The sequence below is a fragment of the Mastigoproctus giganteus genome, chromosome 6 (assembly GCF_048544385.1).
Source record: "Mastigoproctus giganteus isolate SK-2022 chromosome 6, ASM4854438v1, whole genome shotgun sequence".
In the NCBI taxonomy this organism is placed as follows: domain Eukaryota; kingdom Metazoa; phylum Arthropoda; class Arachnida; order Uropygi; family Thelyphonidae; genus Mastigoproctus; species Mastigoproctus giganteus.
The window spans coordinates 77,351,958-77,372,825 of NC_143580.1; the positions used below are offsets into that span (position 1 = coordinate 77,351,958).

Consider the following 20,868-nt stretch of genomic DNA (forward strand, 5'->3'; position numbering starts at 1 on the left):
TCACATTTCCCTTGTTATTCGTAGCCATATTTTTGTACGGGTTAGAAAGAAATTGTCCACAATAAAGTCACTTTCTTCTGTTAACACACTCGAAAAAGTCTGTTTTACACTGCAAAAGGGTACATTTATCACTTTTGTAAGAATATCAATTTATAAATTGATAAACTTATTCAATTTATAAGCATATAAATTAAAAGGAAACGAAGAAACCTTCCATGACAAGCGCATAACACATACTGAACAAGGATTAGCGAGAAACATCCAGGCACGCGATTTTGTCACCCCTCTCCACCCACCCAATGAGCGCTGTTTTGACCAGGAAAGACAATTTTAGCCACGCCCATGTTTTTTTATGGCAGAAAATGTTCCCGGCGCTTTAAAATTCACATTTTTTTAGGTTTCATTTTATATTAAATCAGCGACTGCGAATACAGATACCACGAATAGTGGGGGTTTACTATATATATATAAACAACTCAACGTAAGTCGGAATTTCCCTAAATGCTTATGCAACACTCGTAAATTTGATTGTAGCAAAAAATAAATAAGTTCGACAAATAAAAAAATTGAATAAATAATTTTATTTACATCTCATACACAGGAAAAATTACAAGAGTGTACAAAATTACAAAAACAGAGGAGACCGGGATAATGTCAGCAAGTTTTACCTTTCAAGTATCGTTGCCAGAATTAACTCTCCAGCTGATAAGCATGCCGCTGCAGAAGTTGAGGGCTGTGGAGATTTAGAAAGGGTTTTTTCCAACACATCACAAAATTTCTCTGCAGCTGCAGAATCAGGACTTGCGACTTCGCCATATACTTTACTGTTTTGGAAACCAGTGCGATGCTTGAACCTATTAAACCACCCATTGCTCGCCATGAACTTGGCTTGGGGTTTGCCATACTTATCCTTAATATCTTCATAAATACTTCTTGCTTTTGCTTGAATTGGACTCCGGGGCACTTGCTTCTAAATCTGATTTTCCATCCATATTAGTTATTGTTATTTGGTTTTTAGGAGCATTAGCAACTAAGGCCATATCGCTCCGGGAATATTTCCAGCAGGGATAAGGAAGTGATTATTCCCTTGTATAAGGCAATGGTCAGGCCACACCTAGAGTACTGTATACAGGTCTGGAGGCCTCATTTCAAGAAGGATGTAGAGCTACTGGAACGAGTATGGAGAAGGGCAACAAGATTAGTGAATGGAACAAAGGGGTGCTCTTACGAAGAAAGGCTTAAGTTTTGCAAATTACAGTGTCTGGAGACTAGGCACCAGCGAGGTGATCTGATAGAGGTGTATAAAGCCTTGAATGGTTTGAGCATGCTCAATGCTGATGGGATTCTTCCTCTAGCTCAGAATAATCACCTGAGACGGCATAAATTCAAATTGAGGAAAGACAGATGTAGGATAGACGTGCGGAAATTTGCCTTTAGCCAGCGGGTGGTTGGTTGGTGGAACAGACTTCCATCCCTTGTAGTGGAGGTTGATAGCCTAAATAAGTTTAAGGCTCAGCTGGACAGGTATTTTGAACGAACAGAGGGGTGAAGTGGAAGTGGGTTTTTTTTTTTTTTTTTGGCTGATGCTGCATAAGCTTGCTTTCTTGCATCAAATGCCTCTACTAATGCTAATATGCGGTGGTGATTCTCTGACCTTTCCGCAACCTCCGTATTTGGTGGTGACGGGCTCGAACTCCGGTCTAATCAAGAAAGCGTGTGTTACGCACTGCTGCTCCTTCCCACCTGGCTACAGAGGCGCCAGGAGCATTAGCAACTAAGGCCATATTGCTCCGGGGACATGCAGTGGTCATTCCCTGACCTTTCCGCATCCTCCATATTTGGTGGTCACGGGCTCGAACCCCGGTCTAATCAAGAAGTGTGTGCTATGCATTGCCGCTCCTGCCCATCTGGCTACAGAAGCGCCATCCATATTAGTAACAGCTTTTCTAACTTCAATACAGGCAACTGAAAGCTATTTTGTGATCAGTGTTGATCCTTTAACATGTTCTTTTATATGCACACTGTCGTTTAAAATAGTATTCACTGTTGAAGCAGCAAGACCTAATTCCGTACAATAGATGAAGCTTTGTCCTGCTTCATACTTCTTAATTAATCATCTTCATTTCTAAATCAATTTTGTTTCATTTCCTAGCACTGCCAGCACTTGCACTTTCCGTTCGTCCCTTTTCTTTAACCATTGTAATAAGTAAATAGGAATGAAGAGAAAATTCTGAAAATTTTTTTTTTTTTTTTATATGAGTGAAGGGGAACTATGTATAAATATAGTGCAAGCACATCAGAAATACATAGCTATATCTGAATAAATCAGAATATTAGTAAAAAGGCATCGTTTTAAGTTATATCTCATATTCACAATATGAGATATAACTTAACGGCATCATTTTAAGTTATATCTCATATTCACAACATGAGATATAACTTAAAACGATGCCGTTTTACTAATATTCTGATTTATTCAGATATAGCTATGTATTTCTGATGCGCTAGCACTATATTTATACATAGTCCTGACTCTCCCATAGCTTGAGGCTTATGCCCTAAATGCTTTAGTTAGTCTAAATACATGATACACCATCAGGCATCTCTCATATTGTGGAGTTATACTTCATAACTGTTTTGCCATCATTACATCACTCGGGTACCTACCCACCCACCCACCGAAGAAGGGCCAAATAGCCCTGAAACGGCACCAGGGAGAGCCTGATGATGTCCGGAGTTTCCAAGAATAGGTAACAACAGCCTTCTCTACTGGGGAAGCGTTGCCTATTCGAGGAATTTATGAGTGGTGTGAGTTGAAGGAGTTACTGTCCCTTTCATTCTTCTACACCGTTTCTTTTCCTCTTCCACTCCTACTATTACTTTTCCTCTACCTTTTTGCTTTTCTAAGTCTAATAGGGACAACTGGATAGTCGAGTTATTATCCCGCACAAATACAAAATAGCCCTGAAACGGTGCCGTCTGGGTGGTGGTATCCATATGAGAATAAGTAACATTAGTCTTCTCCTTAGGTGAAGCGTTACTTATTCGAAGTAGTGTAATATCATGGTAACTCGTGAAGGTATTCACAATATGAGATATAACTTAAAACGATGCCGTTTTACTAATATTCTGATTTATTCAGATATAGCTATATATTTCTGATGCGCTTGCACTATATTTATACATAGTCCTGACTCTCCCATAGCTTGAGGCTTATGTCCTAAATGCTTTCTAGTGAAGGGGAACTCATTTCACCATAATACCATAACGTAAAAACCCACAGAATCCAGTTACTGGTATTATCGCAAATGCAATAAGATAGAGTTTGCTACCCGTTTATAACAGATTGTACTAAAAGCCCAATAAACCAGAAAGTGCAAATTGTTTTTATTGTTTTATGGTAGTGACCTACACAAATGTGTTTTTGAAAAATATCACAAAGGTGTTCAAAACTGATTCTTATAACAGAACGTATGATAATGATGAAAGTGTAGTGCAATTTCCAGTATAAAAATGACCTTTAAGAAAGACAAATAGCTTAGTTACATAGCGAAAATTAACTTCCCAGGTCTTGAAACGAGTTGGCAAAAAAAATTCACATTACGATATTTATTCCTATGGGATGCAAAATACAACATTTCCACAATTTTTTTAAGCTTGCACCAGTCAGCAAAAACTTACGTAAAGTCGAATTTCCATAAGTCGAGCATTACGTAAGCCGGTGGTGTGGCTGCATATATATAAAGTGATTAGGGGAGAGCAAAAAGGAATAAAAGTACAGTAAAAAATAGAAAGAAGAGACATAAAAGAATAAAGAATAAAAATAAAGCTAAAAAAAGAAAGCAAGTGAGAGAGATAAAGAGTGAAGATAACTAATAAAAATACATAATTACATAATTTATCAAATGAGGATGTTGCCCCACAACTGACAAAACTGGCCTCTCACTGGGTGCCAACAACTGGAAGGAATTGCAATTCATATATATAGTCATTTGATCAATTTTTATGTAATTATGCATTTTTATTAGTTATCCTCTCTCTTTATTCTTTTATTTCTCTTCTTTCTATTTTTTTTTTTACTGTTCTTTTATTGTCCCTGCTCTGCTTATGTTTAGCATATGCTGCATGGACTGCACTAAACTACTCCCCTATTTTTCTGCTTTCTTATTTCCACATTCACTTTCTTGTTATTCTATTTAATATATATATATATATATATATATATATATATATCTCATTGAAATAAAAGTTGAACTTTTATTTCAATGATGGTTCAACATTGGTTTCAATTCTTCAAATATTTAGGTGCACTGAATGGTGATAGCCCTTGAAAACATACCATTCAATGTATCCTTATATGATAATTACCTATAATAATTTTAGTAATAATTGATATTTCATTATATATTTTTTTATTTTGAGGCTACTCTTTTGATTATAGCTTACAGCACACATACCTTTTCTTTTAGTACTAACTAGACTGTATACCATTTTTTTTATTTTTTTTATAGCTAATACTTCGGCACTAGAGAAAATGAGCAAGGCTCATGGGGAAGAATTTTTCTCTGAGTGGTCTGTGCTTGTTAACAGAAGAGCGATTTTACAGGGATGGGAGATACACCTAAACTTATCACTGCCTCGATAGCATCAACAAATTTTTATTTGCCGATACTATCGAGGCAGTGATAAGTGGGACAGAGCTCTGCTAGCTTGGGGGGTGGGGACAGACTAGATTAACCAAAGCCATAGGTAGAGGCAATTCTTTTACTGCTTTTACTGGCAAATGCAGCTGCCTGGAAAGCAAGGCGTTAGGGCCTACAGCAGTGCCCAAAATCACTGACACCTTGCTTTCCAGGAGCTGTGTGAGGTTAACTAAGAGTAAAACAATGTCCAGGAGCATTGAAAATAAACTCAATGAATTTGAAGTTTTCTTGTTTGTTTGTTGTTTGGTTTTAAGGAGCATTAGCAACTAAGGCCATATTGCTCCGTGAATATGCGGTGGTCATTCCCTGACCTTTCCGCATCCTCCATATTTGGTGGTGACGGGCTTGAACCCCGGTCTGATCAAGAAGCGTGTGCTACGCACTGCTGCTCCTTCCCACCTGGCTATGGAGGCGGCACGAATTTGAAGTAATGATTAAGTCATCAAACAAAGATGTTGTAGGAATAGCAGACATGGCGTCACTCAGACATAAATAATGCTGAATTTGAATATGGGGAGTACAATGTATACAAGAAGGACAAGTTATGCTATTAGTTAAGTATATTAAATCTAAGGCAGTGCATCCAGTCGAAATGGGTAACTAGTGCAATACTGAATCACTTTGGTGTGACTAACACACACACACACACACACACACACACACACACACACACACACACACACACACACACACACACACACACACACACACAGGAAAACAAAATTGAGAGTAAGTGTGTTATAGGCCTAACTGAGGGTGATGAGTAAATAGTTATACAAAGAAATAAAATGGACCAGTAAATCAGAATGGTTATAATGGGAGATTTTAACTTTCCAAATGTTGACTGTGGGTTATTTAATCACACACTAGCAAGATTTTGTAGATTTCTTGGATGACTGTTTTCTACATTAGTATGTTAGAGAGACAACAAGAGGAAACAATATTCTTGATCTGGTTATCAGCAGTGATTCTACATACATTAAGAATCTGCAAGTAAAAGACCCCACTGGGTAGCAGCGATCACAGCATACTAATGTGGAATTTAATTAAAGATGTAACTCCTGTCAAGGGTAAAGGGGAAAAACGTTTGCTTTAATAAGGGTGACTACAGTGGTCTCAGACAGTTTTTAAATTCTAAGCAGTGGGACCAACTGATGATGTTAACAACAGCAATTCTAAATGGGAGGCATTCAGGGAAATAATCATAGAAGCTACTAGGGTTTTCATACCAAAGAAAAAATACTGGTCAAGGCATAAACCTAAATGGATGTCATATGGACTAACGAGAAAAGAGGCAGGGAAGAAAAATGCATGAGAAGCATATAAATTATCAGGCAATTCAGAAGCCTATAGTAGATATAAATTAGTCGGTAATCAAGTCACAATGGAGGTTAGGCAAGCCAAGACAGATTATTAGCATTAGCATTAGTAGAGGCATTTGATGCAAGAAAGCAAGCTTATGCAGCATCAGCCAAAAAAAAAATAAAATAAAATACAATAAAATAATTAAAAAAATAATAATAAAAAAAAAAAACCACTTCCACTTTACCCCTCTGTTCGTTCAAAATACCTGTCCAGCTGAGCCTTAAACTTATTTAGGCTATCACCTTCCACGACAAGGGATGGAAGTCTGTTCCACCAACCAACCACCCGCTGGCTAAAGGCAAATTTCCGCACGTCTATCCTACATCTGTCTTTCCTCAATTTGAATTTATGCCCTCTCAGGTGATTATTCTGAGCAAGAGGAAGAATCCCATCAGCATTGAGCATGCTCAAACCATTCAAGACTTTATACACCTCTATCAGATCACCTCGCTGGTGCCTAGTCTCCAGACACTGTAATTTGCAAAACTTAAGCCTTTCTTCGTAAGAGCACCCCTTTGTTCCATTCACTAATCTTGTTGCCCTTCTCCATACTCGTTCCAGTAGCTCTACATCCTTCTTGAAATGAGGCCTCCAGACCTGTATATAGTACTCTAGGTGTGGCCTGACCGTTGCCTTATACAAGGGAATAATCACCTCCTTATCCCTGCTAGAAAAATTCCTATATATCATTGCCAATACACCATGAGCTACTCTTGCAGCCCGTCTGCACTGCTCAGAGAACTTCATATCTGCCTGCACAACCACCCCCAGGTCCCTTTCATTCTCTACCACTGTCAGTGTAGTACCACAGAATTGATATGTTGCTCTGGGGTTGCTGTTTCCCATGTGTACTACTTTTACATTTGTCAATGTTAAACTTCATTTGCCACCTCTCAGCCCATCTGCTCAACCTTTCCAGATCCTGTTGCAGCAGCACAGTGTCAGTAGTGTCCTTGACAACCCTGCCTACCTTTGTATTGTCTGCAAACTTTGACATTAAGCTTGATATACCATCATTAATATCATTTATGAATACAGAAAACAATAATGGACCCAACACTGAGCCCTGAGGGACTCCACTAATAACATTAGTCCACGATGAGCAGTTTCCATTGATTGCCACTCTGTCTTCTCCCCCTCAGCCACCCCTTTATCCACAGCAGCAATTTGCCTCCAATGTCACACTGCTCCAATTTGTTCGGAAGTCTTCCATGTGCAACAGCATCAAAAGCCTTTCTAAGATCCAAGTATATAATATCAAAGTTATTCCCTGCATCCAGTTCCTTTGTGACTGCATCATAGTATCCAATCAAATTGGTCAGGCAAGACTTCGCCTTAACAAAACCATACTGTGTCCGAGCTATAACTGAAGTCTTGTCTAAATGATCCTGCAGTGCTTCTTTAACTAGTGCCTCCATTAATTTTCCTGGAACAGAAGTTAAACTCACAGGTCTATAATTACTTGTGTCCGCCTTTGATCCTCCTTTGTGAATTGGGGTCACATTTGCACATCTCCAATCTGTGGGTACCTCCCCTGAGTCCAAGGAAGCTCTCATAATTATGGCTAAGGGTTTGCTTACTTCTTCTGCTGCCTCCTTTAATATAACTGGATAGATCCCCTCTACCCCAGGTGCCTTTCTTATGTTTATCTTCAACAATTTCTCCTCCACTTTACTCTCAGTTATTACAAGATTCTCTAGCTTACTGCTAGAGTTGAATACACCTCTGGCTTTCCCCTCACTAAATAACTCCTCATGTGTGAATGTCGATGCAAAATATTCATTTAGTTTGTTAGCTACCTGAGCAGGATCATCAACAGTTGACCCATCGATATCAAGTGGTCCAATCTGATTCATCCCCTTCCTTCTAGAGTTTACATAAGTAAAGAACTCTTTGCTGTTTTTCTTTGCATCCCTTGCCAAAAATTTCTCGTAATCTGCCTTCACCTGCCTAACCTCCTTTGTAACTTGGTTACAGATCAACTTGTATCTATCATAGGCTTCTGTGTCATGTGTTAATTTGTATGTATCCCATGCATGTTTCTTCTTTGCCATATGCCTCATCAGTTCATCTGACATCCATTTAGGCCTAAACCTTGAACAATATTTCTTGGTTGGTATGTAAAGCCTAGTAGCTTCCAAGATAAGTTCTTTGAATGCTTCCCATTTTGAATTTGCTCTTGGTAACATCACCAGTTGGTCCCACTGTATAGAATTTAAATACTGTCTCAGTCCATTGTAGTCGCCTTTACGAAAGCAATAACCCTTCCCTTTACCCCTAATGGTAGTTACCTCTTTGAGTAAATCCCACTTCAGCACACTGTGATCACTGCCACCTAGTGGTTCATTTATCTGCAGATTCTTAATGCATGAAGAATCACTGCTGATAATCAAATCAAGAGTATTCCTTCCTCTAGTTGCCTCCCGAACATGCTGATGTAGAAAACAATCATCCAATAAATCCACAAAAGGCTTGCTAGTGTGTGAGTGACCAGCCCCCAAATTCCAGTCAATATCTGGGAAATTAAAATCTCCCATTATAAGACTCTCTGATTTACTGGCCCACTCTATTTCCCTGTACAGTTTCTTATTATACTCATCAGAGTCATTAGGCCTATAGCACACTCCTACTCTCAATTTTGATCTCCCAATGCTTATGTCACACCAAACTGACTCGACACTGCACTGTCCAGCAATATCCACTGGCTTCGCTTCCTTGGATTTTATGTATTTCTTAACTAATAGCATAGCCCCTCCTCCCTTCCTATCCAGGCTATCCTTTCTGTAGATGTTGTACTCCCCAAATTCCAGTTCTGCATTCCTTATATCTGTGTGACACCATGTCTCTGATATCCCAACAATATCTGCCTTTGATGTTTTTAGCAATACCTCAAATTCATCAAATTTATTTACTAAACTCCTAGCATTGGTGTACACGCAAGTATACATGCACCTATTTCTATTCTTAACTACCCTAACACAACCCATGTGTTTACTTGTACTGCAATGACTCCCGGCAGTCTCTGAAATATCCTGCATCTTGTTTTTCAGGCTTCTGCTCATTCCAATAGAAGCAGTGCAAGAATCTCTTTCACCTCTGCCAGTGGCTACTGTTGACCTATTCGTCTTTGTCTCCCCCCAAGCTAGCAGTTTTCTGACCCACCTAACACTGCCTCGATAGCATCAGCAAATATTCTTGCACCCTTTCTAATTAAGTGTATCTCATCCCTGTAGAAGCAATCTCTCCTGTTAACAAGTACAGTCCGGGCTGAAAAAAATTCTACCCCTTGAGCCTTGCACAATCTTTCCAGGGCCGAATTGATCGACCCTGTCGGTCAGTTTGACATGAGAAATCTCAGGCAAAGAAAAGCAGAAAAAGAATTTTTTTGCTTATATGAGCAGTAGAAGAAATGGATTGAATCACATTGGGCCACTTGATGTCAATAGGTTAAGTATTGATGACTCTGCTCAGATTGGAGATGAACTGAATAGGTATTTTGCATCTACATTCGCACACGAGGAATTCTTTAGGGTACGAGATGCCAAAAGTTTATAAAACTGTAACAGGAATCTAAATGACTGTGATAACTGAAAGGAAAGTGAAGGAGAAATTGTTGACAATCGACATAAAAAAAAGGCACCTAAGGTGGATATTACGAGAGGCAGCAAATAAAGTAAGCAAGCCTTTATCCATAATTATGAGAACATCCTCGGATATCTCCAATCCCTATGGATTAGAGATGTGCGAATATATCTCCAATTCATAAGGGGGGGGGGATCAAAAGGTGACACTGACATCAATAATTACAGACCATTTGGTTTGATGTCTGTCCCAGGAAAATTAATAGTCACTGGTTAAAGAAGTAAGTAATGCAGAAACATATGGACAGGAATGCAATTATACCACAGCATGGATTTGTTTTAACAAATCCATGCTGTGATTGCTTAAAGGGCCGTCTTGTCTAACAGGTCTGACAGGTTACTACAGGTCAATATGATGCACTGACCAAGGAACTGGATGGAAAAAATAATTTTGATATATTTGGATTTCGGGAAGGTTTTTGGTACTGTTGCACATAAAAGACTGCTGTATAAACTGGAGCAATGTGGCTTTAAGGGCAAGTTACCACTATGGATAAGGGGATAGTTAAGTGGAAGAAGTACCCCCAGAGGGCTCAACATCTGGTAGGTAGGGGCTTGGCACACCCAGGGTCCTCAGCTGGATATCGTTATTCTTCTCTTTCTGGTGATTCCCTTCTATTTCTGACTGTGTCTGTCTCTCTCTCTCTCTCTCTCTCTCTCTCAAGGGTAACTCAGAAATTTTTTTTGGTTGGTGCAGCAAAAGCCTCAGGTTTCCTTGCACCATATGACTAATTATAATAATAAGACAGGGAGTGGTTATCAATGGATACTACTCTTCATGGACTAATGTTATCAGTGAAATCACCAGGTTTAAGCGATAGGCTGCACTGTTGTTTCCAATATTTATTAATGATATTATTGATGTTTGCAGATTAGCATTAGTAGAGGCATTTGATACAAGAAAGCAAGCTTATGCAGCATCAGCCAAAAAAAAAAAAACCCACTTCGCCTTCACCCCTCTGTTCGTTCAAAATACCTGTCCAGCTGAGCCTTAAACTTATTTAGGCTATCAACTTCCACGACAATGGATGGAAGTCTGTTCCACCAACCAACCACTCGCTGGCTAAAGGCAAATTTCTGCACGTCTATCCTACATCTGTCTTTCCTCAATTTGAATTTATGCCCTCTCAGGTGATTATTCTGAGCAAGAGGAAGAATCCCATCAGCATTGAGCATGCTCAAACCATTCAATGCTTTATACACCTCTATCAGATCACCTCGCTGGTGCCTAGTCTCCAGACACTGTAATTTGCAAAACTTAAGCCTTTCTTCGTAAGAGCACCCCTTTGTTCCATTCACTAATCTTGCCCTTCTCTGTACTCATTTCAGCAGCTCTACATCCTTCTTGAAATGAGGCCTCCAGACCTGTATACAGTACTCTAGGTGTGGCCTGACCATTGCCTTATACAAGGGAATAATCACCTCCTTATCCCTGCTAGAAAAATTCCTATATATCATTGACAATACACCATGAGCTACTCTTGCAGCCCGTCTGCACTGCTCAGAGAACTTCATATCTGCCTGCACAACCACCCCCAGGTCCCTTTCATTCTCTACCACTGTCAGTGTAGTACCACAGAGTTGATACATTGCTCTGGGGTTGCTGTTTCCCATGTGTAGTACTTTACATTTGTCAATGTTAAACTTCATTTGCCACCTCTCAGCCCATCTGCTCAATCTTTCCAGATCCTGTTGCAGCAGCATAATGTCAGTAGTGTCCTTGACAACCCTGCCTACTTTGTATCGTCTGCAAACTTCGACATTAAACTTGATATACCATCATCAATATCATTTATGAATACAGAAAACAATAATGGACCCAACACTGAGCCCAGATGATACAAAGGTTAGTTGGGTGGTTAACAAGAGTAATCAGGGTGAGCTACTGCAGCAAGATCTAGGAAAATTGGGTCAATCAGTTGAGAAATGGCAGTTGAAGTTGAACATTGATAAATGCAAGGTACTGCATATGGGTAGCAGTAATCCCAGAGTAACTTATCAGCTGTGTGGTACTACACTCAGGGTAGTGCAATATGAAAACAGACCTGAGGTAATTTTGCAGTCAGATATGAAATTCTCTGAGCAGTGCTGATATGCTGCCAGAACAGCTCAAGGGGTTTAATCAATGATATACAGAAACTTTGCTAGTAGGGATAAGGAGGTGATTATTTCTTTGTACAAGGCCACGGTTAGGCAGCATCTTGAGTATTGTATACAGGTCAGGAGGCCTCACTTTAAGAAGGAAGGTGATTTGCTGTAACAGGTGCAGAGAAGATTAATGAAGGATACAAAACAGTGCTCTTACCTGAAAAGGCTTCAGTTCAGCAAATTGCAGCTAATGGAGACCAGGCACTTGTAGGGCAATCATTTGAGGTGTCTAAGGCTTTGAATGGATTGAGTAAGCTGAATATGAATGGCATTCTTCCTCTTGCTGAGATTACACATGGATGGCATAAATTTAAGTTGAGGAAGGATGGTTGCAGGATCGATGTGTGGAAGTTTGCCTTCAGCCAGCTTGTAGTTGATTGTTGGTCAGGTTTCCATCTGTTGCTGTTGTGGAAGTGGATGGTTTGAATAAATTCAAGGAAGAACTAGACAAATTTTTGGAGGGCATAGATGGGAGTAGTGTGTAGAGTTTATTATTTTTTTCGTTTTTGGCTAATGCTACCTAAGCTTGCTTTCTTGCATAATTTGCCATAAACCCTGGAGGCTCAAATCTGGTGAGTATGGGCTTGGCATACCCAGGGTCCTGAGCTGGATATCATCATTCTTCTCTTTCTTGATGATTCCTTTCTATTTTTGTCTCTCTCTCTCTCTCTCTCTCTCTCTCTCTCTCTCTCTCTCTCTCTCTCTCTCTCTCTCTCTCTCTCAGGGTAACTCAGGAATTTTTTTTTGCTGGTGTAGCACAAGGTTCAGGTTTCCTTCCACCATATGGCTAATAATAATAATAATAATAATATTCTACACACACAGTGATAATTGAATTATGATCCCCTCCCTAATACCATGCTGGGCCCCCCATTTCTATGGATAACAGCCACTTATATCCAGTTATATTAGAGGAGGTGGCAAAGCAACTAAGCAAACCCTTAGCCATAATTATGAGAGCATCCTTGGACTCAGGGGAGGTCCCCACAGACTGGAGATGTGAAAATGTATCCCCAATTCACAAAGGGGGATCGAAGGGTGACATGAGTAATTACAGACCAGTTAGTTTAATTTCTGTTCCGGGTAAAATAATGGAGTCGCTGGTTAAAGATGCATTGCAGGATCATCTAGACAAGACTGCAGAAATAATTCAGACACAGCATGGGTTTGTTAAGGGAAAGTCTTGTCTGACAAATCTGATAGGATATTATGATGTGGTTACAAAGGAACTGGATGCAAAAAATAATTTTGATATCATATATTTGGATTTCAGGAAAGCTTTTGACACTGTTACGCATGGAAACTATTGTACTGGAGCAGAATGGTATTAAGGGTAAGTTGCTACAAGGGATAAAAGGGTGGTTCAGTGGGAGAAGACAGAAGGTGGTAATTAATGGGTGCTGCTCTTCGTGGACTAATGTTATTAGTGGAGTCCTACAGGGTTCGGTGTTGGGTCCTCTGTTCTTTTGTATAATTATCAATGATATTGATGAAGGTATATCAGGCTTAATGTCGAAGTTTGCAGATGATACAAAGTTGGCAGGGTTGTTAATGACAGTGTGCTACTGCAACAGGATCTAGTTAATTTGGGCAGATGGGCTAAGAAGTGACAACTGAAGTTTAACCTTGCCAAATGCGAAGTACTGCATATGAGTAGAAGTAACCCCAGAGAAACATACCAACTGTGTGGTACTACACTTAAGGTGGTAGAAAATGAAAGACCTGGGAGTAATTGTGCAGTCAGATATGAAGTTTTCTGAGCAATGCAGACAGGCTGCCAGGGCAGGTCATGAGGTTTTGTCAATGATATATAGGAATTTTGCTAGCAGGGAAAAGGAGGTGATTGTCCCTCTGTATAAGACAATGGTCAGGACACTCCTTGAGTACTGCGTACAGGTCAGAAGGCCTCATTTTAGGAAGGATGTAGATTTGCTTGAGCATGTACAGAGAAGGGCAACAAGATTAATGAGGGGAATGAAGGGATCCTGTGAAGGGATCAGGACACTCCTTGAGTACTGCGTACAGGTCAGAAGGCCTCATTTTAGGAAGGATGTAGATTTGCTTGAGCATGTACAGAGAAGGGCAACAAGATTAATGAGGGGAATGAAGGGATCCTCTTACCAAGAGAGGCTTAAGTTCTGCAAATTGCAGTGGCTGGAGACTAGGCACCTGCGAGGTTATCTGATTGAGGTGTACAAGGCCTTGAATGGGTTGAGCACGCTGAATTCTGATGGGATTCTTCCACTTGTTCAGATTACAAGGGGGCACAAATTCAAATTAAGGGGGCACAAATTCAAATTAAGAATAGACAGATGTAAAATAGATGTGCGGAAATTTGCCTTTAGCCAGCAGGTGGTTAATTGCTGGAACAAACTTCCATCTATCGTGGAAGTTGATAGGTTAAATAAATTTAAGGAGGACCTGGACAGGCATTTCGAGGGAATGGTGTGATTTTTTATTTTATTTTTTTTTGGCTGATGCTGCATAAGCTCATACACTTGCTTTCTTGCATCACATGCCACTACTACTACTAGCTTAGGCATAGACTCCACGATATATCTGAAGACACCCGTATGGATCAGCAGCCATGCTGCCTTCAAGGCTTTAACACAGTGTCAGAAAAGATGATGTTTGCGTGTCCTTATGCCTTGCTTCCCATTCCAAAACATCCCACAGGTGTTCAATTGGACTGAGGTCAGGCAAATTTGGAGGTCAATCAAGGTGGAAGGTATCTTCACTGTGGTCCTCACACAACTTGTACACAGTGTGAGCCCAATGACACAGTACATTGTCTTGGAAGATCCTGTTATTGTTCAGGAAAAAATCCAACATGGTTGGGTATATGCGGCCTCGTTAGAGCTGCCAGTAGACCTAACCAGTGAAATGCTGGTCGATATGCACCAGAGATCCAAGTTCTTGACAGCAAAAGGCGCTCCATATTAAGCAACTGCTACCATCTGCCTGGACAGTAGGCAACATATGATGGGTCCACGAACTCTTATTGGTTGTGCTACACACGAAGGCATCCATAGGCAAGTTGCAACAGGTATTTCGGCTCAACCAACTAGCACACTTGTTTTCAAACCTCCAGTGTCCAATCAGAGTGCTCTTGACACCACAGCATTGATGATGATAAGCAGTGAGGAGAGGGTGTCTCTTGGGTCATTTTCTATGGAGTCCCATGAGTCTGAGTACACAGCACATCATCATTTGGGATATTAGCATTACCAGAGGTTTATGATGCAAGAGAGCAAGCTTAAGCAGCATCAGCCAAAAAAAAAAAAAAAAAACACCATTTCACATATCCATTCCCTCTAAACATTTGTCCGATTCCTACTTGAATTTATTTAAGTTATCAACTTCCACAACAGATGGAAGTTTGTTCCAGCAATCAAACCAACCCACTAGTTAAAAGCAAATTTCTGCACATCTATTCTATAACTGTTTTTCCTCAATTTGAATTTATGCCCCTTCAGGTTCATAATCTGAGCAAGAGGAAGAATCCCCTCACAATTGAGCCTGCTCAACCCAACCAAGGCCTTGTACACCTCAATCAGATCACCTCGCAGGTGTGCTAGTTTCCAGACACTGCAATTTGCAGAACTTAAGCCTTTCTTGGACCATCCCTTCGTTTCCCCTTGCCAATCTTGTTGCCCTTCTCTGTACTTGGTCAAGCAACTCTACATCACTCCTAAAATGAGGCCTCCCGACCTGTAGGCAGTACTCAAGGCTGACCATTGCCTTGTAAAAGGGGATAATCACCTCCTTATCCCTGCTAGCAAAATTCCTGTATATCATTGACAAGACCCCATTACCTTCTCTGGCAGCCTGTCTGCACTTCTCAGAAAATTTCATATTTGACTGCACAATTACTTCCAGGTCTTTTTCATTTTCTACCACCCTAAGTGTAGTGCCACACAGTTGGTACGTTACTCTGGAATTACTGCTACTCATATGCAGTACTTTGCATTTGTCAATGTTAAACTTCAGTTGCCACCTCTCAGCCCATCTGCCCAACTTTTCTAGCTCCTGTTGCAGTAGTATACTGCCATTACTGTCATTAACAAACATGCCGACCTTTGTATCATCTGCAAACTTTGACATTAAGCCTGATATACCTTCATCAATATCACTGATAAATATACAAAACAACAGTGGGCCCAACACCGAACCCTGGGGGACTCCACTAATAACATTAGTCCACGAAGAGCAGCACTCATTGATTACCACTGTCTTCTCCCACTAAAACACCCTTTTATCCATTGTAGCAACTTGTCCTTAATACCATACTGCTCCAATTTGTACAATTTGACGGAAATTTTGCTCTAGAGACTGAACATGGGTTTCACCACTTCAAGCCTCCAATAAGCAAAGTGGTGGTATTTCACCGGTTGATGAAAGTTATCTACCACTATTGAACTGCTACTTTATCACTCTGACTTGCAAAACTAGATGCAAATTAGCACTGTTCTAGGATATGAAGCTGTTTGGCCTTTTAAACTGAGCTATGTAGCACAGTCCATTACGGATGGGCTAGTCATAATTCAGTGATTGCTGAATGAATATTTAAACGAATGAACAGTATTCATACAGTCTGTGTGAATGCTCACCGACATGCCCTGATTAACAGAACCATTGGCCTGGCGAGACTTCACATCCACACGGAACAAATTTTGTCACTAGGAGAATAATAAGTCTTTTTTAGCATGGTCTTGGATGGCACTCATCAGATGAATGTGAAGTGCTATCCAGATGACGGCACTTAATTTTTAAAACACACCACAGTAGGCACACTACAAAGCATTCTTATCCATATACAACAGTATGGCAACAAGCAGATCTGTTATCACTGAGTTTGTTTTTTTGAAACTGAAAATAGCACACGAAGGAGAACTTAGGAGGATGATATAGAGGGGGAGTAGGACCTTGCTCATATTGACTTCTGGGATGGAAGCGAGCTGCTAAGACTTCTTTCCTACAGGTTTTATTAGTGTAAAACTTATTCAAGTCAGTATTGAGGTACTGTACTTCAGTTAGCATTTCATTTGGGAGGACTCGGTCCGATAGATGAAGTCTCCAATGCTTCATGCAGAGCACTGAGACTAACTGAAATTCTGGCCTGAGTATTTGCCAGTAACGTAAATCTCAAATGGATCGTATTGAGATGCCATCTGTGACAATAATGTTGGGTTGTTGTTGTTGCAGTCCCACTGAAGTAGCTAAGGTTGTAGTTCTGTCCAGTGGTGGGAGACAAGCTTTCCAGTTTGCCCATTTAAGGACCCAGAATTCTGCAGAAACGATTGGCTTCTTCATTGTGGTAGATGCTGATTCCCACACTTCAGCGACCTAGAGGAGTAGGGTATAGATTACTGTTCTAATATATTTCATAGTTATTTAAGGATCCTTCACATAGAATTAGTGTTGTTTAGCTGTTCAGTGAATAGAAGCTGTTCTGGATGCAAGCTTGTCTACATGAGCATAAAATTGAAGTTTTGGTTCAAATACTATTCCCAAATCTGAGTTGGAGTAGCTAATATTATAGGTCCATTGAGCGCTGGATCCATTACTGTTAGGGTTGGTTTGAGGGGTAAAAGCCATTAAGTTTGTTTTTTGGGGCATCAACAGGTTTATATTGTCTATATATGTAATGATTTTCTCATGTCCTGGACAAGATTTGCAATGATAGCCCATAAATTACAAGAAAGGTAGGACTCCACCCCGTGGAACACCAGCAGAGATCACTTTCTTGTGCAACTGTCCATGGGCATCAACCTACAGTACCCTGTCACGGAGGAGTGATTACATGACTAGAGGATATTACCCTGGATTAATTAGATAATGGGCTTCAAATAAGCAGAGGGTGCTAACATGATTTTCTATCCATCACTCACTATCACATACCTAGATATTTCAATATCTAGATATGTGATAGCAAATTCCTTGTGCCATTCAAAAAGCTAACAACATAGCTTGTGTGGTTGCAAGGAGGTTCACTACTGCGGATCAGTTTCAGATGGCATAATGGATCTGTGGTGACTCATCTCCAATGATACAATTTGTTAAGATGGATAGCATAATTTTTTCCAGCTTTTTAGGAGCATTGTAGGGTTAGACAAAGGCCAAAAGTGTGTGGGTACAGTGGGGTCTTGAGCTTTTGGATGTGATCTGACTAGGTAGTTGTTCCAAGCTTGAGGAAAAGTTCCTGTGATCAGAATTCCATTGAAGATGGACTTGAATGATTGTAAAACAAAGAGGTTAAGGCATTTTATCATAAATTGTAATGCTTTGTCGGCCCCAGCAGTGGCAGTCACTGGAAGTAAATTTATTGCTGCTATCAGTTGATATGTAGAGATGGTGATGGAATGTAGGATGTCTTGTTGTAATTCATGGTCAGGATATAGAAGACAGTTTGGCTGTCCTGCAGGCATATTGTAAATAGTGATATGCTCTAGCCATTGGGCTAGTACTTTACTGACTAGTAAAGCTACGGGTTCTGAAGTTGTATGCTGAGGTGTGCTGTTATGGCTCTTGATTTCTCCCTGCTAAATTTCACTCATGTTCTTGCGTAAGACACAGTGAGAACCACGTTGAGTACATTTTCAAATCTGGTGTAACTGTGTTGCTTTAATAGAAAAGCCATATGTACTTCTAGATTCCACCAGGCTCTGGAGTGAGACAAGATCCTGATATTCTTTGAGGAGGTATATTATGCAACAGTGACCCAATTTATTAGTAATGTTGTAGCAAGCAAGACTACACATTTTCAGGACATATCAAGGAATAAGGGAGGATTCAGTGTTTTAATGTTGGTTGATGATCCAATTCAGGCGATTCTCCAATGAATCCAATCATAGGTGTTAAGAAGAAAAATAGCAGAACAAGGTGGTTTTCTTCTCTAAAAAGGCAATGAGTAGCTGTATATTTGCTGACTTCAAATGGTCAACAAGAACCATGGGCCATGAGCCCATAAAGTTCTTGAGGGGTGAGGTTGAAATTCCCAATGATGATATAGTAAGCTGAGGGATGCAAGTGGTTTATAGCATAGTTGGCTGCCTCAGTAATGATATCAATAGTGGTACAGGTGTAATGGCTACGGCTTCCTAATTTGAGAAATCACTGGATTTAGTATTGATCAGTTTGAAAGCAGCCTCTTTAAAGAACATAACACCATCTTCCCCTGGAGGTCAACTCTGCCCTATAACCTGCCAGCATTGCAATCACTATATTCCGTTGCTCATACTCAAGATCTAACTTGTCTGCTAACAGGAATTGCTTGGTAATCCTATTTTATTCTTATTGTCCTAACATTCTTATACATCAGTTACAGTGTCAGAGAAAGGCATTTAAATTAATTTTTGGGCTTGAGAAATGGATAACCATATAAGGTTGTAGCTGACTCATTTTAATTATCATTGGGATCGATTAACATAGCTTGTTTTCCTTGCTCAGGCAATTTACACTAAGTGGGCACCCAAATAACACCTTCATAGCTGTCAAATTCCATTTGTACACTTTTTATAGTGATGTCTTAAACTGCTCAGGATTGGCAACAGACGTTACAAGAGATTGGCCAAAGGGAACAGGAGGATGTTTATTTCATGATTCAACTGAATATTGCCTTTCTCTGTTACATCCGGGTGATGACACTCTTTGCTGCCTAACTAGACAAAGAGGATTTGGGCTCATATGTCCATTCAGTCTGTGAGGCAGTACTGATGTGGGAGATGGATTTTGGACCTTGCTCTGTTGTGAGAGTGCACTTAGTCATAAGGATCCCTTCTGAACTATGGATTTCTCTGGGAGTATCCTTGAAGTCATCTAATCTGAGGCATTGAACAGTGCTTTCAATATCAGTGATCGGTATACAGTGCATTCTCAGGCTTCTGAGCTCAACATCCAGGTTTCTCAGGTGAAATTAAAGATCTCTTTGGAGAGACTTTCCAGCAGTGAGTGTAAACAAAGCACTTTCAATAACTGACATTTTAAAAATTTGTGAATGTCCTGAACAATTTTTTCACAAGGCTAGTTTCCACATTTGCCATTACAGATCAGTATATATTCGTGTTTATTCCAGCATGACCACCAGGTCAGAGGAGTTCAGGATAATCACGAATATAATTGTTAACTGTATTTAGCAGTCACAAGCTTGAACCACGGTCCACTCAAAGAGTATGTACTACACCACTCTCACTCCTGACCACTCAGCTATGTCCAGCTTCACCTCCTTCAAACAGGCCTTATATACTGTATAGAGATATAAGAGATATAATGCCTTATATAAGGTATATACTGTATAGAGAGTCTTCCACAGGCATATTGCTGATTTCACTAGAACTATTTGTAGACAGGAAAATTTTAACATTGAACAGAATACTTTAACAGTACCTTATACAAAGAGCAGACATGAAGAAAGAAGGTCACTATTATACAAAGAGTGGACATGAAGAAAGAAGGTTAACTCCCTGAAGGTAAACTATCGGAGCTGACAATAATGTTGTCATTATTGTCAGCTCCGATAGCCATGCGGTCAGGAAGTTGACCGAGATAATGGAAAGGTTGTGTTCATTAAGTAAAGAAAATGCCAACCTCGCTTTAGGCTAGAATTATTGTGGATAAGCACAGTTGACAAATGTTATGCAGGAGTATGCAAATACTAACAGACATTAAGAAAATTAAAACATGAAAAATAAATATAAAGTATCTGTTTACTTGCACAAACACTGTTCATGATAAAGCTGTATTTAGATGGGATGACACAAGGATTCTATATCTTATGGATATCTGGTCACTGGAAGGAACATTATTTACTACTTACATTCAGCAGAACAAAAAACGGTGCAACCATTCACTTTGCGAACTGACTGTCTGTCACACAGACAGTTCACACATTGCTTTATTCATTCTAATGCTTTATTTATTCTCTCTCTACCTTATTGCAGAGAGAGAGAGAGAGAGAGAGAGAGAGAGAGAGAGAGAGAGAGAGAGAGAGAGAGAGAGAGAGAGACAGAGAG

At 39.9% G+C, this 20,868-nt stretch overlaps 1 protein-coding gene across 3 annotated transcripts in view; it reads right to left on the minus strand.

The window, feature by feature from the left end:
- LOC150084420 (NPC intracellular cholesterol transporter 1-like) overlaps nt 1-20,868 on the minus strand; it is a 466,919-nt gene that overhangs the window by 364,806 nt on the left and 81,245 nt on the right. The gene's annotated exons all lie outside the window — the stretch shown is intronic.